Below are 25,274 nucleotides of genomic sequence, written 5' to 3'. Positions count from 1 at the left end.
TTTCAAAAATGGCTTGTGGTACACATGTCTTACACTTCTTTGGATACATTTATTTCTAAGTGCTTTATTTTTTGTTGCTGTTGTAAATGGAAATTTTTTTAAAATTTTCTTCCAGATGGGTCATTCCTATTGGATAGAAATACAGCTTAGTATTGCATATTAATCTTGTATCCTACAACTCTGATAAACCCATTTATTTATTAGCTCTAATAATTTTGTGAGTGGAAGGGTTTCCTTAAGATTTTCTACGTATAAGATGATGCCATCTACAAATATAAGTCATTTACTTCTTCCTTTCAAATCTGCGTGCATATATTTCTTCTTGTCTAATTTTCCCAGTTAGAACTTCTAGTATAATGTAGATAGGTGATGGCAAGAGTGAACATCCTTGTTTTATTTCAGATCCAGGAGGAATATTTTCAGTCTTTCACTATTAAGTATGATGTTAAATCTCTGGATTTTTTACAGATGCCCTTTATTTTGCTGAGAAATTTTCTGTGTCGGGGATTGCCAAGACCACTAGCAGGCTCAGTGAGAAGGACTCAAAGACTCATAAGCTGTTACATTCAGAGCTATGATTTATTAAAGCCAAAGGATACAGATTAAAACTAATTAAAGAAAAAATGCATGGGCAATGTCCAGAAGAAACCAGATGCAAGATTCCAGTTGCCTTTCCCTAGTAGTATCATATGAACATGCTTAATTCTCCCAGCAATAATTTATGCCAGCATGTGCAGTGTCACCAACAAGGGAAGCTCAACCAAGCCTTGCTGCCTAAGATTTCTAATGAAGTGTCACTCTTGTTGGCATGTAGCAACTACATAACAAAATCTCAGCCACTCAAGCTCCAGCCCCTCAGAGAAAAAGAGAAATTCACTGTAAATCACATTTGTTAACATAAACTATCTCATCAAACTGGTACTGCATGGCCCAAGGCCGCAGACATACAGAAACAGGTGTTCAATATGAAGCACATTTGTTAGCCAAGGGCCAGTCCTGAAGACAGCTTCTTCTTGGGAATGTGCAGTATTTGGCTAAGTTTATCCCTTCCCACACAGTTCCTCTCACTCTGGCTCTTGGCATGGGTTCTCTTACAGCAAAATGATCAGATTTGGGGAGCATCTGCATTTGATAGAGCATTTATATGCCTGATATAGCAATTGCATCAGTATGAATATGCCTAGCATTTGAAAGAGTCAGTTTGGAGTAGAGACAGACTTAAGGAAATAATCCATTCTCTAAAGGTATTACGTACATTTTCTTGTTTTCATACTAAATTGATTATGCACTGTTCTCTTGATATACCATTATTGTAACTTGTGATAAGCTTATACAGGATGATTTATGAAATAAATTACTTTTGCACCAACTTCTATTTGTAACAGAATACAAATTAGTTGATGGTAGTTAAATCCCATTCTTCCTTGGGTCATTCACTTTCCATTGTATTACATCCTGAGGAGGCTTTACTTCAATCTCTCAATGTATTTGATCACTAATATTGATATTATCATATGACTTATGTACACATGGTAGTTGAATCTAACCCAAAATGCCAGTGTTGCACGATATCACAATATAGTTACAGTACAATTCAGTTTTAATAAAGAAAAAATCAGTACAGTTTTATTACAGAATAAATCAGTAAAAAATACAGAGGTATTTCCATTAACAGAATCATCCCTTGGTCATATGCCAGATATCATGATGGATAATTGTTACTGCAATTAGCCCATGATTCAATTATTTCTGGGTTCCAAGACAGTTAGGGATAAAGCCAATCACTTTGTCTCAGTTAACAGACTTGTGCCAAGACTGGTGTCAATTGTATGCTATTGTGTAATGGGGCCCACTTGCCTCCTATGAGGAGGAAAATAATATTATTAAGAATTGTTCTTATTCTTGGTAACTGTACTAAAGAATATATCTTATTCTGATGTATTGTTGGAGTAAGTGCAGTCAGAGTGCATCAATGTAAATTGCAAGTGCCCTCAGAGGTTTTCCATGAATACGGAGGTCCGTAAGATTCCCATAGATGTGCCCTTTGTAGCCAGAAAGGGGAGCCATTTGCACCATGACTATTTTGTCTTCCACCTTTATTAACATAGTCAAGAGGTCCTGCTGGGTCAGGGTACTATCCCTTTCCCAACACTGGGTCCTAACTTTATACACCATTATCTGTGGAGCCTGCATAACCCACTTCACTAAATCCCCATCCTCTTTACATGCTTATTCCAATCCTTTGCTTTTAATCAGCCTAATCTAGTTAAGAACTCTTCCTCTAAATGCTACTCCTCGTTAAAAGCAAATTCAGCTTGGCGGGGCACAGTGGCTCACGCCTATAATCGCAGCACTTTGGGAGGCCGAGGCGGGCAGATTATTTGAGGTCAGGAGTTCAAGACCAGCCTGGCCAACATGGTGAAACCCCGTCTCTGTTAAAAATACCAAAAACTTAGCCAGGCGTGGTGGCACATGACTGTAGTCCCAGCTACTCGGGAGGCTGAGGCATGAGAATTGTTTGAACCCAGGAGCCAGAGGTTACAGTGAGCAGAGATCGTATCACTGCACTCCAGCCTGGGTGACAGAGTGAAACTGTCAAAAAAAAAAAAAAAAAAAAAAGCGAATTCAGCTTATCTCATATGCTTAGTCTGCCACTTAGCTCTCCTAAAGCCCCTTTTCTGTTGATTAATCCATTATGAATGTTGTTGACATTGTGTACTACTGGTCTCAATACAGTTAGAATACATGTTCTGGACCAAAAAAATGTTGAGTCTTCCATATTAGCATCAGTCTCTCTCTCTCTCTCTGTCTCTCTCTCTCTTTCACTCTCTCCCTTTCTCTTTTTCTCTACACTCACATAGAGAAAAGACCATTTGAGAATATGGCAAGAAAGTGGCTATCTGCAAGCTGGGGAGAAAGGCCTTACCAGAAACCAATACTGCTAGCACCTTGATCTTGGACTTTTAGCCTCCAGACTGTGATAAAATAAACATCTGTAGTTTTAGCCATCCAGTCTGTGTATGTTGATATGGTAGCCCAAGCAGACTAATACAACTCACATCTATCACTAAGTATGCAAAGCCCAGTCAAGATCAAATGTCTATCCACTGTCAGGACCCATTTATAGTCTCCCAGGGTTACTGGTAGTGATTCAGTGATTTCTATGTGCCGGATATATGCAGGGCCTTCTGCCTGGAGGTCTGTCTCATAGCCATCTACAATTTCTATCTCTTAGGATGGTATTTTGCTTTTAGAAGGCATGAGAGGAATATGTCGATAATCACTCATCTCAGCATTACTGCAGAAACCTGATGTACACTCATTTCTTGATCCAGGTGGCCACCTAAAGGGAGTGCACCAGGGTACTCTGGTTCTAACTGGTTCTAGTGCCTTTTCAGTTAAGTAAGAAGATTATTTTGACAGAGCATTTGATATATGCCTGATACAGCAATTGCATTTGCATGAATATGCCTAACATTTGAAGGAGTCAATATGGAGTAGAGACAGACTTAAGGAAAGATTATTTTGATGGGTATCTATATGTTCTACTTTAATGTGTCCCTTAAATTCCCATAGAGTGATTTACATCAGGACTGTGCTCTATTCAGGTATCCCTTTAATAAGTCAGTTTTCCATTTCCCTTTTGCCTGCCCATATGGCCAGGCCATTGGCCATCACTCACGAGTCAATATACACCCAAATATTGGAACTTTTATTGTTGTTAAATTCCTACATCACTGCATGGAAAACAGCATGCAATTTAGCCAGAGATGGCTTGTTCTTATCTTCTTCAATCAGTGTTTTCTATCAGTCAGTTGTAATATGATGGCCTTCCAAACAGGATGCTGTCCATCCACCTTGGAAATGCAATTCATAAACCAAACACCTTCTTGTTGATCAATGAAGAGTTATTAATAGGATACTGCCCATGTGATCATAAAATCTGGAAGCTCCTCAGGTGGTTACAAAGTCAGTACAAAAGGAAAAGAGGCTACCTTATCATGCATACTATGAATATTATCTTGCATTCTTCCAGTACCGTCTTCCTGTATAGACCATTTTCATTTTATTATGGAACTTTTCTTGGCACTGTTCTCCTTGTTGGAGTGTTTCTCTGACATTATGAGTATTTTAGGTTTCAAGAATATTCTATGGCCTTCAGTCATATGGGGAGTTTAAATTAAGGCCCAATAATAAGCAAATAATTATTTTTCAAATGATATGTACCATACCACCACATGTGAAAATATTGCTCCATAATCCCAGTGATCACTGTTGGACAGCACTCATGGGCTTTTGTCATAAACTTTAATTGACATAAGTACGAGTTACAGATACTTCCAAAATAATTTGAATCTAGATCACAAAGGCCCAGAAGAATGGATTGAGCCACCACTTTTTGCAATTTTGATATAGCCTGCTGTTATTCAGTTCCCCATTCAAATATGCCCTTCAGGTGCTCTGCTTAATTCCAGGGGTAGGCAATGACAATAGTTTATTCTTCGTTGTCTTTAGAATTTCTGTCACTACTGGTCCTGTCCAAGTAATTCTAAGAGCTTCATCATTTGGGCAAACCCTTGGATTTTTGCTAGATTTATCAAGCAGCCTCTGTTAATCATATGTCTCATTGCTTTATCTAAGCCAGTTCTCACTTGCTCCTCAGTTACCATCATGAATTACCAAAATATAGCATATTATTACACTGGGGACCTGCATTGAGTTCAAATTATTTCTTACCAAATTATGGCAGAAGCTGGTGAATTTAAATAACCCTGTGGGTAATACAGGAAATGTAAATTGGGATCATTGCCACATTAAGACAAACTGTAGCAGACTCTTTTCTGAGATGAAGAGTGAGAAAATAGCATCTATAAAACCACTTACTGAGCACAAGTCTCCTTCAGTTTTTTGTTTTTGCAGTTTTTTGCACTGTTGAAACCATACCGTGAACCTGCTGCTATACTCAGTACTACTTTCTTCAATCCTTAATAATCTACTCTTAGACTCCATAAGCGATTTGCCTTTTTTATGGGCTACACAGTGCAAGTGTACAAAAAAATTGTTGTTGCTACCACTCCAACTTCAAACGTGCCATCAATTAAAGTGGTCAAAGTGGTCATCTCTTTTTACCACCAGTTATGCAATAATGTTTCAAATTAATAACCTGTATGGGAGCAGACAATTCTATAGATCCACATTTAGTATTTCAAATTAATAATGGCCAAAGTGTTACATGGCTTTTATTTTGCAATGCTAGATAGTGGAGGTGTTTCTCAGTCAGACATAACATCGATTCCAATAAAACATTCAAGTAAAGGAAATACAACCACTTCACATAAATTTGTTCAAACATTCCAATTTTCACCTAAACTTCTACTTTAATTTCATCACTCATTGCATTCCCATAGTGTCCCTACCTAATTGTAGCCCAATTACTGCACTGGATTCCTGTGTCAAGGATTCCAAAAAAAGTTTTTTCTCCACTCCTTGGTCACTTAACCCGCACATGTGCATATAACCTTGGGTCCCCATGCCAGGGGTTATGATGAGAGATTCCGAGGTCCCTTCATCAACCTTTTATTCTTACTAATTTGCCAATTGACCATGGTAATTCAAGGTTTGGTTTCTCATTGTCATTTTGCCTTCCGACTTTGTACATTCTTCCAAACTAGGGTAAATAAAGTGGATTTGTTCATGGCCCTTCAAGATTGGGAGACCATCAAGACCTACCATCAGTCCACTCAACCCCTAGTAGTGTTGCTTTAAGACCTTTGTGTTGCACCGTCACTGTCCACATTACAAATACCATTCTATAATAACAACTTAAAGACTTCCACCCCATTAGGGCAGGTATGTTGAAAATCCATGTTGTTTTCCTCCCATTTTTTGTGAATCACTTTAATTCTGTTCGCCTCTATGATACCCGTAAAGAGAAGCTAAGACAACATTTTAGCAAAGGTTCTTCAGGAAGCTAATAATGCCAATCTACAAAATGAGACAACATCTTCACACTATACGCCCTGGTTTTAGTAGTTCCTTGATTCAGTCTTTCTACTTCTTATAGATTTATTCATATATTTTATTTTCTCTTGAGTCAATATTGGTAGTTTGTGTTTTCTGGGAATTTGTTCTTTTTTTTCTAAGTTGTCTAATTTGTTGGAACACAAGTGTTCATAATATTTTTTTTAAATCATTTTTATTTATTTAGGGTTAATAGCAATAGTTCTACTTTTCATCCTTATTTTAGTAGTTTGAGTAATTGTTGGTACTACTACTCCAACTTCAAATGTGTCATTAATTAAAATGGTCTTCTTTTTTCTTTGGTCATTCTAGCTAAAAATGTGTCAGTTTTATTGATTTTCTCAAAGAGCCAATTTTGGTTTTGCTGAATCACCTGATTTTTCTATTCTTTTTTTGTTATTTCCATTCTAAATCTTTATTATTTCCTCTCTTTCTTTTGCATTGAGTTTAGTTCTTCTTTTTCTAATTTCTTACGGTAGAAGTTGAGCTATATGTTTGTAATCTATATTTCTTTTTAATGTAGACATTCATAGCCATAAATTCCTTCTGAGCACTGATTTTTCTGCATCCCCATACATTTTGGTATATTATGTTTTCATTTTTATTTATCTCAAAGAATTTTCTAATTTTTTGTGTGGTTTCTTTGATACATTGGTTATTTGAGTTGATTAGTTTTCACATATTTGTACATTTTCCAGATTTCCTTTGACTACTGACTTCTAATTTTATTCCACTATGATCCGGGATGACACCTTTATGATTTCCATCTTTTTTGATTTATTGAGGTTGCTTAGTGGCCACATACATGGTCCATGCTGAGTAATGCTTCATTTTCACTTGAGAAGAATGTGTATCTGTTGTTGAGTGGATTGTTCTGTGCATGTCTGTCAGGTCTAGCTGATTTATATGTTACTCTAATCTTCTTTTTTCTTGATGATCATATATTTGGTTGTTCTTTTCATTACTGAAACAGGAGTATTAAAATCTCTACCTATTTCTCCCATCAATTCTGTTGTTATTCAATTCATATATTTTGATGCTTTCTTATTAGGGGCATAAATGCAACTAATTGTTACAACATCTTAGGTGACTGACACTTTTATCATTATATAATATCCTTGTCTCTTTAAAAAAGTTTTTGTATTTGAGTCTGTTTTGTTTGGTATTAGTATAGCCCCTCCTGTTCTCTTTTGATTACTATTTGCCTGAAATATCTTTTTCTATCCTTTTACCTTCAACTTATGTGTGTCTTTACATCTAAAATGAGTGTTTTGTAGAAAACCTGTACTTGGATCATTTTTTGATCGAATCTGCAAGTCCCTACCATTTAATTGGAAAGTTTATTAAATTTACATTTAATGTAATTACTGATAAAAAGGTATTTATTTCTGCCATTTTTCATTGATTTTCGTATGTTATATCTTTTTTGTTCTTCAATTTCTACGTTACTGTCTTCTTTTGTGTTAAATAAATATTTTCTAGTGAATCACAATCTCCTTTTTTTCTTTTACTAGATATGTTTTAGTTATTTTCTTAGTGGTTCTGATTACAATTTACATCTTAATTTATGATAATTTAGTTCAGATTAATACCAATTTGTTTTTGTTAGTATATACATGATATTGCTGTCTTCTGTTTATGTTATTATTGTCACAAATTGTATCTTTTTATACTGTGCTGCCATGAGCATCAACTTATAATTATTGAATTATGCGGTTTTCTTCATTATATAAGAAAAACAGTTAAAAACCAAAAGTGTATTCATTTCAGCCTGAACAATTATCATTAACATTTATTGTAGAGCAGATCTATTAGTAACATACTCGATTTTTGTTTGAATGGAAATATTTCAGTTTTTCTTCAGTTTTGAAGGATAGTTTTACCAAATATAGAATTCTCAGGGGTGGGATTAGGGGAAGTTAAAATGCCACAAAGCTCTCTTATTGACGTTCAGTTGGTTTTTCTTTATTAAGCATTTTTCTGTTTGTTGCAAGCATTTGGTTATATCTGGTTAGTTTCCAGAGTTCTGTGAAAGTTGATTCTGACAGTTTTACCAGTTTATTTGTTGTTTTTGTGTAGGAATAAACTTTTGGAATTCTCTAATATGCCATTTTTGCTGATGTCAACCTTTTCTTTCTGCCTTGAGACACATTTCTTCAAAGGGTGAGTGATTTTCTGAATTTCATTTGAAAACCTACCTACAACCTGTGTCACCACAGAAAATTGTTATAACTGAGCTAAGTGGAGTATGGCCAACACAGGGATTGTAGGCCCCCAAAGTATGCTGAAACCTTGTGTGCAGTTGGGACATCTATCCACAGAGCCCCAGTCAGGCAAAGGCAGTAAATTCAGCAGCCCACATAGCACTGTGTCAAAGATCACACTAACCTCGTATATGATTCATTCGAATGTGGGTCCCAGGGATTGCAATATGGAGGGCATGCCAAGGCAGTGAGAAATTCCAGATGATGGATAATAAGATTGATCTGGGTTACTTGGAAGTCATATACAGGAAACCAAATAATGATGTCAGAAGCTCAGAGGATATGAAGCAAAATAAGATTTAGAGTGAAAAATGATCAAGAAGTTTAGAAATAGGCTATGAAAAAAATGAGTGATAATGATTTATTTTTAATTTTTTAGTGTGTTCTAGCTCTTTATTTGCTTGGTCGCTCCTTCCTATATAATACTTTCTTAGACCATACTTATAGTGATAAATTTTAATTCAAATTTTGGCTCCTTTATAATTTTTTAATTATTATTTTTATTTTTAAAAGGCTTCCTGTTTTTAGAGCAGTTCTACATTAGCAGGAAAACTGAGAGAAAAGTACAGATATATCCCAAATACATTCTGCCTGCACACATGCATAGCCTCTCCCGCTATCAACATCCCTGATCAGAGTGATACATTTGCTACAACTGATGAACCTGCACTGACATTAGCACATCATTATCACCCAAAGTTCATAGTTTAAATTAGAGTTCACTCTTGGTGTTATACATTCTATAGGTTTGGACGAAAGTATAATAATATGTATCCACCATTATCATGTCATACCAAGTATTTTCACTGCCCTAAATATCCTATGTGTTCTATTCATCCCTCTGTCCCCCCAACCGCTAGCAAATACTGATATTTTACTGTCTCCATAGTTTTGCCTTTTTCAGAATGTCAGTGGAATGAGACAGTATGTAGCCTTTTCAGATTGACTTCTTTCACTTAATAATGTAAACTTAAATTTCCTCCACATCTTTTCATTGCTTTATAACTTTTTCCTTCTTAGCACTGAATAATATTCCACTGTCTGAATGTACCACAGTTTATTGATCCATTGACCTACTGAAGGATATTTTGGTTGCATCCAAGTTTTGGCAATTATAATCAAAGCTGCTGTAAAGATCAGTGTGCAGAGGCCGGGCGCAGTGGCTCACGCCTGTGATCCCAGCACTTTGTGAGGCCGAGGCGGGGGGATCACAAGGTCAGGAGATCGAGACCATCCTGGCTAACACGGTGAAACCCCGTCTCTACTAAAAATACAAAAAATTAGCCGGGTGTGGTGGCGGGCGCCTGTAGTCCCAGCTACTCGGGAGGCTGAGGCAAGAGGATGGCGTGAACCTGGGAGGCAGAGCTTGCAGTGAGCCGAGATCGCGCCACCACACTCCAGCCTGGGGGACAGAGCGAGACTCTGTCTCAAAAAAAAAAAATCAGTGTGCAGGTTTTTGTATGGATATGTGTCAACTCCGTTGCCTAAATACTGAGAAGCTTCATTGCTACATTGTATGGTAAGAGTAGTTCAGTGTGGTAAGAAACCACCGTCTTCCAATGTGGCTGTAACGCTTTGCATTTCTGGCAGCAATGAAAGAAAGTTCCTATTGCTCCACATCCTAACCAGCAGGCGGTGTTGTCAGTGTTCTGGATTTTGGCCATTCTAACAGATGTGTGGTGGTATCTTATTGTTTAATTTGCATTGCCTAATGACACATGATGTGGATCATTTTTCATATGTTGATTTGGTATATATCCTGTTTGATGAGATGATTGTTAAGGTCTTTGACCCATTTTTGTAATCAGGTTGTTTTTTCTCTTATTGTTAAGTTTTAATAGGTATTTGTATATTTGGTATAACAATCTTTTATTAGATGTGTTTTTTGAAAACATCTTCTTCTAGACTGTGGCTTTGCTTTTTTGCTTTTCATTCTCTTGATAGTGTCCTTCACAGAGCAGAAATTTTTAATTTTAATGAAGTCCTGCTTATCAATTCTTTTATGGATCATGCCATTAGTGTTGTATCTAAAAAGTCATAATTGGCTGAGCATAGTGGCTCATACCTAGCATATTGGGAGGTTGAGGCAGGAGGATTGCTTGAGCCCAAGAGTTCAAGACCAGTCTGGGCAACATAACAAGACTACATCTCTACAAAACATTTTAAAAATAAGCTGGGCATGGTGGCATGCACCTGTTCTCCCAGCTACTCAGGAGGCTGAGGCGGGAGAGTCACTTGAGCTCAGGAGTTCGAACCTCTAGTCAGCTATGATCGTGCCACTGCACTCCACCCTGGGTGACACAGAGAGACAGACTCTGTTTGTAAAAAGAAAAAGAAAAAGCCATTATCATACCCAAGGTCATTTAGATTTTCTCCTGTCATATTCTAGAGTTTTATAAAACTCATATTACATTAGGCCTGTGATCAGTTTTGAGCTAATTTTTGTAAAGGGTATAAATCTGTGTTTAGATTCTTTTTTTTTAATGTGGATGTCCAGTTGTTCCAGAATAATTTGTTAAAAAGACTGTCTTCTCTCCATTGTATTGTCTCTGCTTCTTTGTCAAAGATCACTTGACTATATGTATGTGGGTCTATTTCTGGGTTCTTTATTATTTTTCATTAATCTATTCATCTGTTCTTTTGCCAATACCACATTATCTTGATTACTATACTTTTGTTATAATTTTTTTAATTTAAATACTGCTAGCCCTCCAATTTTGTTCTTCTTCAATATTGTGTTGGCTATTCTCACTGTTTTGCCTCTGCATATATACTTTAGAATTTGTTGATACCCACAAAATAACTTGCTGAGATTTTGACTGGGATTGGGTTGAGTTTCCTAGATCAAGTTGAGAAGAAGTGACATCTTGACAATTTGAGTCTTCCTATCAATAACCATGCAATCTCTCCATTAATTCCTCTTTGATTTCTTTTTTTGAGATGGAGTCTCGCTCTGTCGCCCAGGCTGGAGTGCAGTGGCGCAATCTCGGCTCACTGCCAGCTCCGCCTCCTGGGTTTCACGCCATTCTCCTGCCTCGGGCGTGGTGGCGGGCGCCTGTAGTCCCAGCTAATTTTTTTGTATTTTTAGTAGAGACGGGGTTTCACCGTGGTCTCGATCTCCTGAGCTCGTGATCCACCCGCCTCAGCCTCCCAAAGTGCTGGAATTACAAGCGTGAGCCACCGCGCCCGGCTCTTTGATTTCTTTTATCAGAGTTTTATAGTTTTTCTCATCTACATCTTTTACATATTTTGTTAAATTTGTGCCTACATGTTTCATTTTGGGTGGTGCTAATGTAAATGATATTGTGTTTTAAATGTCAAATTTCAGTTTTTTATTGCTGATATGTATGAAAGTGATTGACTTTTATATATTAACTTTGCATCCTGCATTCTTGCTATAGTCTCTTACTGGTTCCAAGAGTTTGCTTGTTAATTGGTTTGGATTTACTACATAGGCAGTCTTTGTGAATGTTTCATGTGAACTTGAGAAGAATGTACTCTACTGTTGTTGGATAAAGTAGTCTAAAGATGTCAATTATATTCAGTTAATTGGTGCTGTTGTTGAGCTCACCTATGTCCTTACTGATTATCTACATGCTGTATCTATTTTTGATAGAGAGTTGTTGAAGTCTGCAAACTATAATAGTTTCTCCTTGCAGTTATATCAGTTATATCTATTTCTCTTTGCAGTTATATCAGTTTTATCTCCAGTATTTTGATGCTCTGCTGTTAAGGACAGACATGTTAAGAACTGTTATGTTTTCTTGGACAGTTGACCCCTTTATCAGTATTTAGTGCCCCTGTTTATTCCTGATAAATTTCTTGCTTTGAAGTCTCCTTTATCTAAAATTAATATAGATGTTCTCACTTTTCTTTTATCAGTGTTATCATGGTATAACTTTCTCCATTCATTTACTTGTAAGCCACACATATCTTTATATTTAAAATGGGTTTCTTGTAGATAATGTATGTCGGGCCTTGTGTTTTGATCCATACCACCAATCTCTATCTTTTAATTGATGCATTTAATTATTGATGCTCAAAGTAATTATTGATATGTTAGATTAATATCTACCACATTTGCTATTGTTTTCAATTTGTTACCCTTCTTTATTTCTGTTTTTGTCTTCCACTCTTTTTCTGCCTACTGTTGTTTTAATTGAGCATTTTATAAGACTGCATTGTTTCCTCCTTTCTTAGCCTATCGATAATATTTTTTTAAAAACTAGAGTTTGCAATAAATATTTATGACTAATTCAGGATTACTTACTTACCTACTTTTTTTAAAAGACAGCAATGATGCAACATGCACTCAGGATGGGCCCTTCCACCTGCCTTTCAAGGTAACTTTCAAATAACATGATACTGCTTCATAGGTACTGTGAGTATCTTATAATAACAAAATAATTCTAATTCTTCTCTCCCATCTTTTGTATCATTGCTGCCATTCATTTCATTTATACATGAGCATATATATACATAAAGTATATACATAAGCATACCTAATTAAATGCATTGCTGCTATTATTATTTCAAACAAACTTTTATCTGTTAGATCAAATAAGAGTTAAAAAATAGGCTAGGCATGGTGGCTCACTACTATAAACCCAGCACTTTGGGAGGCCGAGGCAGGTAGATTGCTTGAACCCAGGAGTTTGAGACCAGCCTAGGCAATATGGTGAAACCTCATCTCTACAAAAAAACTTTTAAAAAGATTAGCTACATGCATGATGGTGCATGCATGTAGTCCCAGCTACTAGGGAGGCTGAGGTGGGAGGATCACTTGAGTCTAGGAGATGTAGGCTGCAGCGAGTTGTGATGGCATCACTCCACTCCAGCCTGGGCAACAGAGAGAGACAGGTCTTGGGAGGAAAAAAGAGAATTAGAAAGTAAGCTTTTATTTTACCTTCACTTATTTCTTTTCTATGCCCTTCCTTTCTGTATGTAGTTGCAAGTTTCTAACCTGTATTACTTTTTTTCTCTATAAAGAATGTTTTTAAACATTTCTGACAAGACAGGTCTACTGGCAACAAATTCCCTCAAGTTTCTATTTGTCTGAGAAAACCTTTATTTTTTCTTCAGTTATCAAAAATAACTTTGTAGAACACAGACTTCTAGATTGGTGTGCTTTTTAAAAATCTCTCAACACTTTAAATATTTCAGTCCACTCTCTTCTGCTTTGCATGGTTTCCAAGAAGTCATATTTAATTCTCATCTTTGCTCCTCTATAGGTAAGCTGTGTTTTCCCCTCTGGTTTCTTTCAGAATTTTTTTCTTTTGATTTTCTGTAGTTTAAAAATGATATGCCTAGTTGTGATGTTTTTAGCACTTATTCTGCTTGTGTTCTCTGAGCTTTCCGGATCTGTGATTTGGAGTCTGACAATAATTTAAGGGAACTCTCTGTCTTTATATTTTAAATATTTCTTCTCTTCCTTCCTTTCTTCTTCTAATATTCCCACTACACATCTCTCTAACTTTGGTAGTTTTCCCACAGTTCTTGAATATTCTATTCTTTTCTAAATTCTTTCTTCCCTTTGTTTTCCAATGTTGGAGGTTTCTATTGATATATCCTCAAGTACAGAGGCTTTTTCTTCAGCTGAGTCCACTCTGCTAATAAGCCCTATGAAGGCATTCTTCATTTCTCTTATGGTGTTTTTGATCTCTAGCACTTCCCTTTGGTTCTTTCTTAGGATTTCCATGTCTCTGCATACATTGCCCATTTGTTCTTGCATGCTATCTACTTTACCCTTTAGAGGCCTTAGTATACTAATCATAGTTGTTTTAAATTTCTAGTATGATATTTCCAACACCCCTGTCATGTCTCGTCCTGATGCATGCTCTGTCTCTTTAAACTGTATTTTTTCCTTTTAGTATACATTGTAAATTTTTCTTGATAACTGAACAGGATGTACTAATTAAGAGATATTGCTGTAAATAGTCCTTTAGTAATGAGGTGGTCAGAGCATTCTATAGTGCTATGATTAACTCTCAGTCTTTTAGTGAGCCTATGCCTCTGAACTGTGAGTTTCATAACTGTTTGTCAGTGCTTTTTCTCCCCTGTCTCTTAGGCAGAACAGCATGACTAGAGTGGGCCAGAATTTGGTAATTTTTTTCTCGCACATGGAAGGCTAAAGTGGACTGGAGTTGGATATTTCCCTACCACAGGTCAGACTGGCTCTAATAAAATCCCAATAGTTTAGGCCCTGGTTAACTAGTTTCTGCTGAGAACAGACCTTGTTAAGAAGAACAAAGCTCCCATTTTGTAGGTTGCCTGTTCACTCTGATGGTAGTTTCTTTTGCTGTTCAGAAGCTCTTTAGTTTAATTAGGTCCCATTTGTCAATTTTGGCTTTTGTTGCCATTGCTTTTGGTGTTTTAGACATGAAGTCCTTGCCCATGCCTATGTCCTGAATGGTATTGCCTAGGTTTTCTTCTAGGGTTTTTATGGTTTTAGGTCTAACATGGGAGAAAATTTTCGCAACCTACTCATCTGACAAAGGGCTAATATCCAGAATCTACAATGAACTCAAACAAATTTACAAGAAAAAAACAAACAACTCCATCAAAAAGTGGGCAAAGGACATGAACAGACACTTCTCAAAAGACATTTATGCAGCCAAAAAACACATGAAAAAATGCTCATCATCACTGGCCATCAGAGAAATGCAAGTCAAAACCACAATGAGATACCATCTCACACCAGTTAGAATGGCCATCATTAAAAAGTCAGGAAACAACAGGTGCTGGAGAGGATGTGGAGAAATAGGAACACTTGTACACTGTTGGTGGGACTGTAAACTAGTTCAACCATTGTGGAAGTCAGTGTGGCGATTCCTCAGGGATCTAGAACTAGAAATACCATTTGACCCAGCCATCCCATTACTGGGTATATACCCAAAGGACTATAAATCATGCTGCTATAAAGACACATGCACACGTATGTTTATTGCGGCACTATTCACAATAGCAAAGACTTGGAACCAACCCAAATGTCCAACAACGATAGGCTGGACTAAGAAAATGTGGCACATATACACCATGGAATACTATGCAGCCATAAAAAATGATGAGTTCATGTCCTTTGTAGGGACATGGATGAAACTGGAAACCATCATTCTCAGTAAACTGTCGCAAGGACAAAAAACCAAACACCGCATGTTCTCACTCATAGGTGGGAATTGAACAATGAGAACTCATGGACACAGGAAGGGGAACATCACACTCCGGGGACTGTTGTGGGATGGGGGGAGGGGGGAGGGACAGCATTAGGAGATGTACCTAATGCTAAATGACGAGTTAATGGGTGCAGCAAACCAATATGGCACATGGATACGTATGTAACAAACCTGCAGATTGTTCACATGTACCCTAAAACTTAAAGTATTAATAATAAAAAAAAATTGACAAGAAAAAAAAAAGAAGAACAAAGCTTTCTGGCATATTTCTAAGTGGTCTCCTTTTCTTTTCCCCTGCTAGAAGCTAGGGGAGATTTTTCTTCCATATTTACTGTGAGAACCTGGCCAAAGTCCTAGAGGTAAGACATACAGGTTTGACCTGGGTCCTCACTTATTAATCTAAGAAGAGTGGTTGATTTTTCAATTTAACTTTTTACCTATTGGGACAGATTGGTGGCTGTCAACCTCCCTACATGTGGGAATAGAAACAGAGGTTATGGTTTATTTTTTATTCATTTACTCTTCATTCAGTCATCATTCATCAATTAATCGAATAAGAAATGTTTACCATGCATTTGCTAGATCTTATCCTAGGGACTGTGGATATTGTAATAAACCCAATAGCCGGAACCATATGTTAACGAAACTTTCAGTCTGACAGAACAGCATATTTCAAACAATTATAAAATATAAAATTTTATAAGTTATAATAAGAATGATCATTGCATACTGTGTAAAAAAAAGATAAAAAGTCACAAAGAAGAAAAATAAAATTATCTGTAAATCTTTCCTCCATTTATCTTTCCATTCAAGGTTTCCTAAAATAGTAGACACTTGTTATTCCTTCTGTATTTCCAAAACTATTTCTTGGTTATTATTTGGTAAATGTCTATCAGGTTCTCAGTCTATGAAGATTCAAAGGGAAATATTTCTCTTTTTTTCCAGTTCTCTTTCTGGTATTTCCAGATCTTGAAATTGACTTCAATGACTCTAATCTAGTTCACAAGCCATTCTAAAAGGGCTTACCACGGTAAAGGGAAGAAGAGTCATTTTGAGGAGATCTAATTATTGGAATAGGCAGCCAAAATTCTAACTCACTACTCATGAAAGCCTCTGAACTAAACTGTGAAGTTTACAAAAGTTGTCCTTTGAGCACTTTAACGTTGGTGTGCCTCTCCTAATGCAGCACCAATCCCTTGCCAGAATCTGGCCTTTTATGCCATCTGCTCAAGGTGAGAATACCACACTGCTAACTGTGGTATAGATCTTTCCTTACCTCCTCAGCTCTGCCAAAATGTGTATGTCCCCTGATCCAGTTCTTTGTCCACTTTAAGTGAAATGTGTAGGCATTTATCAAACATAAAAGGCAAATACGGTGAATGTTTATTTTTGTGTTTATTTGATGCCTTCATCAGATGTCATAATCATCTAACTCAATAATTTGTTCGTGTCTTAAGAAGCTCCCTATGCATGCACATGCACACACACAGACAAACACACACATTCTAATGTGGAAAAATTTTATATGAAAATTTCTTATCAATGACATTTATAGAGGATGGATTCTTGTCACATGCCTTGAGACAAGTAGTTAAGTATTTTTTTAAGCATGGCACATTTTTAAATCTGCTCTTAAATGTCACTCTATTGTCAAGAGCAGCATTTCATGTAGATTGAGAACAGTTGTGCTCACTCAAACCAGAGTTTTTCAAGAGGGCACATTTTATTCTTTCTAAGTTGACTAATATCATCTAGAGGATAAATGGTCTGTATGCTTCTTCTTTTACCCCTATTCTTTCTATTACTCCTTCTCCACAGACTTTAAGGAAATATTTGCTGATTTAATTGGATCTGGTTGATGGGATAGATAGATGGGGTCTATCTATCCCATCCTGGGAAAATAACCCCATTTGCCCTATGTAATAAACTCCCAGTGACTCCTCACTTAGATAGGGCAACAGTAGATGTTCAGGAACATGGGGCTCCAGGAATGCCCCTGCTTACAAAGATTTTTATCCTACTCATTTTCAAGAGCCAATGGATAAGCCATTTATCTTCGGTCGCTGGACTAGGTTAAGCAAGATCTCATGACTTTCCAGGATTGAGGGGCAAATGGGTAGGGCCAGGTTCCACCTATACCATACAACCAGATCCAATTAAATCAGCAAATATTTACTTGAAGTCTGTGGAGAAGGAGTAATAGAAAGAATGGGGGTAAAAGAAGAATCATCCAGACCATTTATCCTCTAGAAGATATTAGTCAAGTTATAAAGGCATGATATAAATAGCAGAAAATGTTAAATAAAAACACAAGAATCTCCTTTAAAAAAGGCAAAGTGCTAAAAGATGTTATAAGCTAAAACATGAATAAGAGGCTTGGTTTTGAGCCAAAAAAGAATTTTCAGACTAAACCTTTAATTTGTTTGTTAAAACTATCATTCATCTTAATTAGAAGAAATTATAAATTGATTATCAAAATGATTTGGGCTGATGTTACTGGGCAACTCACCATGTATTTTGTAGCATTTTTTAAAAGTCAGACCTCTTGGAATGCCTGTAACAACTCTTCCTAAATCTTCCTTTCACTCACAATGACTGTTATCCAGAGTATTTATGAGTATAAGAAGTCCAGCTGAGGACTTCTTACCTGTCAGTCCATTCCTAGGGCTGGCTACAGCCAAGTGTCACCAACGCTTTGGCATGGATATTCCCCACTAGGCTTCTACTACATGGTACATGGCTCATTTTGGTTGTGTCTCCATGACAACCCTTCAGTCTAGGGGAAATTATATCCATTATCTAGTTGCTATGTTTCCATAGTGTCCAGTAACTTATGTTAATGATCCCCCTACCTGTTTGGTTACAATGCCCCTGCCCCCCAGCCTTTTTATTTTATTTTATTTTATTTTATTTTTTTTTTGAGATGGAGTTTCACTCTTGTTGCCCAGGCTGGAGTGGAATGGTACAATCTCGGCTCGCTGCAACCTCTGCCTCCCAGGTTCAGGTGATTCTCCTGCATCAGCCTCCCGAGTAGCTGGGATTATAGGTGCCCACCACCACACCCAGCAAGTTTCTTTGTATTTTTAGTAGAGACAGGGTTTCACTATGTTGGCTAGGCTAGTCTCAAACACCTGACCTCAGGCGATCCACCCGCCTCAGCCTCCCAAAGTGCTGGGATTACAGGCATGAGCCACTGCGCCCAGACAACGGCCCCTTTTAAGCTTAGATATAAGTTTCTGAGGTTATTTCTGAGGTTAGAGGATTTGCAGTATATTATTTCAGTGAACTAGTTTGGACTACTTTTGTTCACCAGTAAATTAACTGCATTGGCCATGAACATACCATTTTCATGAGAATGAAATGGCTGCAGTTCAATAAATAGGGTCTTCTTTTTAACTTTGATTTTTCCCTTATTTTCTCAAGTCTTTAAAGAGAAATTGAGTTAACAGCCATATAACTACTTGTTAATGTGTCAAGTTCTCATTTATATAGCTAAATTTTAATAAACACGCGTGAGTAATGAATATAGAGGAAGCACCTAATTTCCTTCCCATTTTACCCTCCATAGATAGTTACAATAAAATATCCTGTGTTGTGAACATTGCATTTTAATGAATTTTAATATGCAGAATCCTTTTGGAGAGTTTTAAAAATCATTCTTTTAATTACCGAGATCAGCTTGAAGCAAAGGATTTGAAAAGCATTGCCAAAGAGAAAAAAATAGTATTCTAGAAAAAGCCAAAGTAAAGCGTTTTGACTTTATTTTTCTTCTGTTAAACTCATGGCAGTACTATGTTAGCAATTACCATCTTTTAAGTCAAAACTTTAAGAATCACTAAATATCAGCTAATCAGCAGCATTGTGCAATTTGCTAAGAAAGATTTAAAGCCCAAGCGAAGAGAAAAAATATTCAAGCAGCTCTGATAAGCTCCCAAAGATCAGTCCTTATCTGAAAATTTGATAGAATCAGAGTAGAATGGAATGTCATAATTAACCAGAGCTATTTTTTAATCTAAACCATTTTTTCTGCTATTGAACTTGAATAAAATTAATTCAGTTTGAAGAGGTCACTTTCTGATTTCTTCAATAAGATATTTTACAGGTCTACATGAGACTATCTGCCTTGGAATCAAAACTAGAAGAGTTTGAACTTCCAAATACTGAATTCAGGGTCAGAAAAAAACATTTTTTCAAGTGTGTCATCTAGTTAATAGTCAGACAATGGTTTCCTTGATTTGTTAGACTGTAATGTGCTTTTAACGGACATACATTCATTCCTTTATGCAAGAATATGTTTACACTGGGAGTAGTTAATTCACAATAAATTTTTGTCAGTCACTCCTAATGGAGAGCCTTCCAAAGATGTGCTGTTCACTTTGACCTTGAAGCAAGAAAACAAGTAATAATTTAGAGATTATATGTTTTTACTATTAAGTTTAAGGAAAAATAGTTTGAGTCATACTCTCATTATGTTTATGTAATTTTCTGACTTCCTGACAGTTTCCTAGAAAGGTGAATGCTTAAGGTAATAGACCATCAATTCTCTCTTGTTTTGTCTCATTGTGACTAATGTCTACCTTCTCACATCCCTTGCCCTAAATTATAAATTTGGAAGTTATTTTGAGTATTGCTATAATCAAAGTGTTCAGCATGTGCTGGGTTGAAAGTGATTTTAGTAATTTGATAATTGTTTCCACTTTTTTCTATTAAATTGACAATTAGCATTAAGAGACTTAGTCATACTCTGCTATTTACTAACAGTGTGGCCTTAGAAAAGTCACTTGACCTTCCTGGACATCATCATCCTCATGTGGACTCCCCAGAGGAGGTTTGGAGCTATAGATGGTGATGTCGTAGGGAAAACTGTAAGGGAATTTGGGATGGAGGTGAGCAGAAATCAAGAGGCTTTTGGAATGGACAGAAGGAGTAAGGACTTTGACTATTGGATGTGGTATCAAACCCCACATGCTCTAATTTATGAGGTCCAAGTGCACAGTAGCTCTGTGAGCAAAATCCTAAGGAAGCCTGAAGGCAGGGTCCAAGCAGTTGTGAAAAATCCAGGAAAAGCTAGAGACTAAGAGGCAATTCAAAGGAAGGACTTTACTGCTTTTGATGTTACTCCCTGGCCTTTGTCTACAGACTGGAAAGCAGCAGGGATTTGGAAGGAGAATGGGATACCACTGTAGAAACATTACCTGTGGGCCTACCTGAGATATGGAACTCAGTTCCATGACTCGTAGCACATAAAACATCATAGAGAGGGGGCAGTGGGAGAAAAAAATATTGAGTGCACCATGCAACCCAGAGAAGCAGGCAGGCTTCAAGTCCTTGGGAGTCATGGTTACTGACAGAGTCGGGGAGAGGGCTGAACAAAAGGTACGATTCGAGTGTCAATTCCTGCTCATCCTAGTTGCAATGAGCATCCAGCCACCTGCCCAACACTTCTCTGTAACCAGTGGAGACCAGCTTCACAGGATATCCAGGACTATCATTTTGCAAAGTATTGGTGAAAGAAGCAGTTTATTTACTTCTTTAGTTTTGATACACTGTTCTGGGGAACCGAAACTTCAGAATATTAGAAATCTTGTTCTCAGGGTCCACCCACTTATTTCAGCAGAAGGCATGGGATCTCAGCTGGACAAGTTAGTGTGAACCTTGGAATTTTTCTGAGAATGCTGAGATAAAAAGGCTCTCTTTTCCTCCCGAATGTAAATGAGGTATCCAACCTAGAGCTGCTGGTAGTCATCGTAGAAGCACAGAAGAGCAGCAGAGTGACAATGGAAGTGACTCCAGAGGAGAACATTTGAAAACTGGCAGAAGGAAAGGCATGCCATGTTTAGATCATCCCCTGGAATGTCCAATTACATGAGCCAGCATATTTCTTATCTTCCAAACCTGTCTTTTTCTTAAGGCAATTTATATTGAGCTTTCCATTGTTTGCAATCAAAAACAATTATCGTACTCTCTAACCTAAGCTCCAGGCTCCCTGATGTGCCACTAACATGCTGTGAAATCCAAAGCTTATCTCTGAGACACAGCTTTCTTATATATAACATATGGAGATTGGACTAGGATATATTTACAATCATTTTCATATCTAAAAGTCAGTGATATCTGTGAACATGGTGTCAAACTCATATCAAAGTCTAGTTAACTAATTCTAGATTCTACCCTGAGGGTAAATTTGATGGGAGAAAAAAGTTATACCTAAAAGCCAAGAAAGAATGAACTAGAACAAAAGGTATCCAGGATAAACTGCAATGGCTTTAGAGTTTCAGCAATTCATGACCTTGGGCTTTGTCTTACTCCTCTACTTAGGAAATACTTCAATAGTTAATGGAAGGTATGTCCAGAGTCATATGGAATTGTTAATGATGTAAAGGTGCGAGCACAACAATCACTGGGACAATTGGACTGAGATATAAAACAGAGTCAGTCTCTGGTAGAAGAGTTAAAGCAAGTTTGGAAATTAAGGAGCATCGAAACAACGTCTCCTCTTTAAAACTGAGATAGTTTCCTCTATGTATCCATGGTGTCTTATGGAGCTGGCACAGCATTCGAGTCAATGCCTGTGAAAATCAGTTCCATGAGAATTGTTTTCAGTGAATGTTACATTGCTTGCTTATCTCCTTTGCCTAAGCAACCCACTCAGCAACATTCCTGGAAATATCTAAACTCCATCGCAGATAATCCAACTGTATTGTTATTTCAATGTACACTTGTAACATGATGAAATAACATGTAACTAAAATCACATTGCATTTCACAGAATGCCAAAATGTGTCACTGATTGAAATCAAATGTTTGAATGGTACCTCCTGCATATGAATGAAGGTGGAAACCTGTTCTGGCATCATTATCCCACATGATCTGAGTGGCAGCCAATATCTACCACCTTTCTCAAAACCCCAAATGACACTATCTGTGCCACCATCTTCTCTGTTCCCTGAGTTATCCTTGTCTTCCATGCCTTCTTCATAGCCCTTTATTAAAGAAACAGAAAAAGTTATAGTTGCTTCTCTTTTTGAAGAGTCACCTCTCCTTTCTTCTGCCCATAATTATCATAGTTCACTCCTCCTGCAGTTCTTTCTGGGCTTAACAAGTAATTATCACTAATTTTCATTAGTCATCATTTCCTCAGTTAGTCCTCTAATCTCCACTAGACCTAGAACATCCCCCACATTTAACTATACACTACTGTGTGGTTAAAATAAGACGTTGTGATTCTTTGATGGTTTGTTATAAAACCAGTGGAATTTTACCCTAAAAACTGACAACCTCAATGTGTCTGCTGAGGGTTCAGTTGGTTTAACGTATGAATATGCTACAATTATAACCAAAGTCATAGTTATAGTTGCTTTATGCTTTATTTTCATAAGCCACAAATATTTGATTTAAGCTCATTGCAGCCTTCATCCATTAATCCATTTTTGGAACAAAACTAACTGGATAAAATGGCAAGTATTAAGAAACACAGCTTTATGAACTATAGTGCAAACTTGATAGATGACCAATACCATTATAATGATGACTAAAATTCAAATATCAAATAATAATCATCAGTCAGCATGCAGGCACACACTTATTGGGCATATGCTGTGTGCAAAGCACAGGGCTGAGTATTGTGAGAGGTACAATGACAAATAAGCTCTGGTCCTTATCTTTCAGAATTTTACAGAACAGAGCTGACATCTTCCATCAGCTTACAAATGAAAGCACTAACAAGATTCTGGCTTAATAGAACAAAGACCATGACGAAGATATAAGCAATGTGCTTTGGATACAGAGGCAGGATGGTTAATTCTTTCAGGAGAAATTTTTACAGGCTTCCCAGGGGCATGGGAAAATAATTAGTAATGAAGAAAGGACATAGCAGTCCTAGGAAACCAAATGAACAAAAGCTGTCCACTAGAAATCCATGCTTTCCATTATTGTTTTTGCCTATATTTATGATGATACAATGATAATCATCAATCAGAAAAATAAAGTATAGGTACACACAATTTTAATCCATCTTTAGGTTCTACTTCATTACTGAAGTAGCACAGATCATGTCAGTAGAATGAAGCTGCACATAAAAATGAATGGCATCTCATCAGTTTGTAAGTTTCAACTTGTCAAGCAAATTGTTTTCAACGCATGTGAATGGGGATTTCTGGGAGCTATGAACTGGATTGCTCCTTCCCACATAGCCCAAGTCAAGTCAATGAAGTACCTTAGCAGAGCTTAATGTGGTACACAAACCTCCCTATCTCAACCATTTCCTCTCCAGCCAATTCCCTGTAAAAATATTCTTATCCAAATTTACGTGCTCTTGACCTCCATAGTGAAGTTTTACCTGACTCTGCCTTTGACGGTGTTGTTCCGTCTTAGAGGAATACCTGCTACTTTCCCTCTGCCTTCCACATGGCTATTTGTCATTGTCCCTTTAGGAAGCTTTTAGTGACACTCCCTTGTGTGATTAGCATGCCGAGAGTATCTGCTCAGATTATTCAGGTACTAGAAAGTATGATAGCGTTTTTAATACTTAGTTGTCTGTTTGTTTGTTCGTTTGTTTGGAAATAAGGTCTTGCTTTGTCACCGAGGCTGGAGTGTAGTGGTATGATCATAGCTCACTGTAGCCTGGACCCCCCAGGCTCAAGTCATCCTCCCACCTCTGCCTCCCAAGTAGCTGGGACTACAGGTGTGTACCACTATGCCTGACTAATACACACACACACGCACACTATTTTTGTAGAGATGGAGTCTCACTGTGTTGCCCTGGCTAGTCTTGAGCTCCTGTCCACTGCATCCAGACAGTTTATTGGTGTTTATTGCCTGCTAGGTCATGTGGTCCTTGAAGATCAGATATGTGTATTATTTTGTATTGTTTTTATTTATTTGTATTTGTCTATTGGCGCTTACTGAGAAATAGTAAATGCATGGTATATTTGGCCCCATTCTCTCTTTTCTCACTCACGACAGACGGCAATATCCATCACCACATTATTTCTTGCTGAGCCCTTTCTCAAAATCGTTCTCATCCCAATTCTCCAGGCAGATGTTGTCAATCACTCAGAGTTACACACAAATCCACAGGCTACCGTTGCCTTTAGCAGGCTCTAAATCCTCATATGAATAATTAGTATAGCAAAGAGCACCTCCTGTTTTCCTAATACCACTTAGATCAGGTGTAATAAGTACCTACTATGTTCAAGCCATCATGTTAGGTCATTTCTATGCCTTACCTGATGTAATTGTCACAATAATATGTTTGTGCTAACTGTTCGTTTCTTGTCCTCCCCCAGATGAAAAAAACAGATAATGAAGAGTTAGACACTTGTCTAAGGCCATGCTAGGGAGTCTGGATTAGAAATCACAGCTATTTGACTTCCAAATCTAACGTCTTTTGTTACCTGCGAGAAGTCTGACTTGTTTTGCTGTTTGGTGTAAAGCCCTAGCTTTTAGCCAATCATACTCAATGAACCCCAAGTCAGGCATCCACTGTTGCTGCCTCTGATCTTGTTACCGACTAATCCTGCATCCCTGTGCAACAGCAAAGAGACACATAGATCTGCTCAGTGTCAGCGAGGTGAGGGAGACGGCAGGGCTGGCCACACAAAGAAGGTGGGAGGAAGCCAGCTAAATACAAACTCTAGGGTTTTCATAATTTTAGGTGGAATTGGTGCTTTCCCTCACCTTTCCCCAATCACGTATTCTGCACTGTTTCTTTTTTTTTTTTAACTTCTTACCTTTTAATAATATCTTTGAGTATAGATGTTTCCAATTCTCCAATAAGAAGATGTAGAGTGGCTGAATGTTTTTTCATACATGTTTC

The sequence above is a fragment of the Hylobates moloch genome, unplaced genomic scaffold, assembly GCF_009828535.3.
Source record: "Hylobates moloch isolate HMO894 unplaced genomic scaffold, HMol_V3 SCAFFOLD_22, whole genome shotgun sequence".
Taxonomy (NCBI): Eukaryota; Metazoa; Chordata; class Mammalia; order Primates; family Hylobatidae; genus Hylobates; species Hylobates moloch.
The sequence above is the reverse complement of the archived record's forward strand: the minus strand, read 5'-3'. Positions refer to the sequence as shown.